This window comes from Capra hircus, unplaced genomic scaffold (assembly GCF_001704415.2).
Source record: "Capra hircus breed San Clemente unplaced genomic scaffold, ASM170441v1, whole genome shotgun sequence".
Taxonomy (NCBI): domain Eukaryota; kingdom Metazoa; phylum Chordata; class Mammalia; order Artiodactyla; family Bovidae; genus Capra; species Capra hircus.
In genome coordinates, this window is record NW_017213185.1 from 13,735 (window position 1) to 15,850 (window position 2,116).

Consider the following 2,116-nt stretch of genomic DNA (forward strand, 5'->3'; position numbering starts at 1 on the left):
ATGTGAGAGTTGGACTGTGAAGAAAACTGAGCACTGAAGAATTGATGCTTTTGAACTGTGATGTTGGAGAAGACTCGAGAGTCCCTTGGACTGCAAGGAGATCCAACCAGTCCATTTTAAAGGAGATCAGTCCTGGGTGTTCTTTGGAAGGAATGATGCTACAGCTGAAACTCCAGTACTTTGAGCACCTCATGGGAAGAGGTGACTCATTGGAAAAGACTCTGATGCTGGGCAGGATTGGGGGGTAGGAGTAGAAGGGGACAACAGAGGATGAGATGGCTGGATGGCATCACCTACTCGATGGACGTGAGTTTGAGTGAACTCCGGGAGATGGTGATGGACAGGGAGGCCTCAGTTCAGTTCAGCTCAGTTCAGTTGCTCAGTCGTGTCTGACTCTTTACAACCCCATGAACTGCAACACTTCAGGCCTCCCTGTCCATCAAACTCCCAGAGTTCACTCAAATTCACGTCCATCAAATCATTGATGCCATCCAGCCGTCTCATCCTCTGTCGTCCCCTTCTCCTCCTGCACCTTATACCTCCCAGCATCAGAGTCTTTTCCACTGAGTCAACTCTTCGCATGAGGTAGCCAAAGTACTGGAGTTTCAGCTTTAGCATCATTCCTTCCAAAGAACAACCAGGACTGATCTCCTCTAGAATGGACTTGTTGGATTTCTTTGCACAATGCTTCCATGTTGGCTCAGAAGTTGAAAAATCTCCCTGAAATGCAGGAAACCCAGGTTTAATCCCTGGGTCAGGAAGATCTCCTGGAGAAGGCAATGGCTACCCACTCCATTATTCTTTCCTGGAGACTTCCATGGACAGAAGAACCTAGCAGGCTACAGTCCATGGGGTGGCAAAGAGTCAGACATGACTGAGCAACTCACAGTTTTTCTTTTCATACACCCACAACACACATCATTTTATAACACACACACACATGATATACAGCTATTTTATTTGTCATTGAACTGAACAAAAACTAAGAGATCAAACAGCCAATATATGACTCTAAATTTATGATCTAGTGAATTGACTATATAATTTGAGTCATCATTTCTACAAGAAGATTTAATCAACGCTATATAATAGATCACATTTCTGTTGGAAATATACATCTTCAACCAAATTGAATTAAGTGATTCATTAATTTCCTGACACTCTCTTTCACATCTTTGTTCCTGAGGCTATAGATCAGAGGGTTCACCATGGGACTAATGACTGTATAAAACACAGAACCTACTTTGACCATGAGCCATCAGTTTTTGGAGCTGGGTACACAGTAAAGGAACAGGACAGTCCCATAGAACATGATGATGGTGGTCAGATGGGAGGCACAAGTAGAGAAGGCTTTCAGTGAATCCCAGCTGAGGGCATTTTTATGACAGTGGCAAAAATGGAAATATAAGTAGTGATTACTAGGCTGCTCACCTCATTGAATATGGCAATAGCAAAAGAGAGCACTTGGCTGATGAAGGGGTTAGAGCAAGAGACGAAGACAATGGCAGAGTGCTCACAGAGAAAAAATATTTATGATGTTAGACTCAGAGAAGGATAATGTCTGGACAGAATAGGTGAGTACCAGGGAGGAGACTACACCCTACGTGTAGGGACAGGCCACTAACAATGCACAGAGCTCTGGGGACATGACCACTGTGTACAGTAGAGGCTTACAAATGGCCACAAATCAGTCATAGGCCGTCACTGCCAACATAAATGTCTCTACTGCTGCAAACATACAAGCCGAGAAGTATTGCATGATGCACCGCGTAAAAGAGATGGTTCTTTCTTCCACAATCAAATTCTCCAAGAGTTTGAGTGTAACTGTGGTGGAATGGCAGAAATCAACAAATGACAAGTGACTGAGAAAAAAGTACATGAGGGTATGGAGTTTGGGACTGATCCTGATGATGGTGATCATGCTCAGGTTCCCCACCACGATGACTGCATAGACGGTGAGGAAAACCAGAAACAAGGGAACCTGGAGGTCAAACATTGTGAGAAGCCCAAGAGGGTGAACGTGGCCCTGGCACTCTGATTTCCTTCAGCAAACCACATATTGTTGATGGAGAAAATCTGAGACAGTGATAATAAAATGATAACAATGATAATGATG

At 44.0% G+C, this 2,116-nt stretch overlaps 1 pseudogene; it reads right to left on the bottom strand.

The window, feature by feature from the left end:
- Nucleotides 1–1,120: 1,120 nt before the first annotated feature.
- On the bottom strand, nucleotides 1,121–2,058 carry LOC102174286 (annotated as a pseudogene).
- Nucleotides 2,059–2,116: the final 58 nt, after the last annotated feature.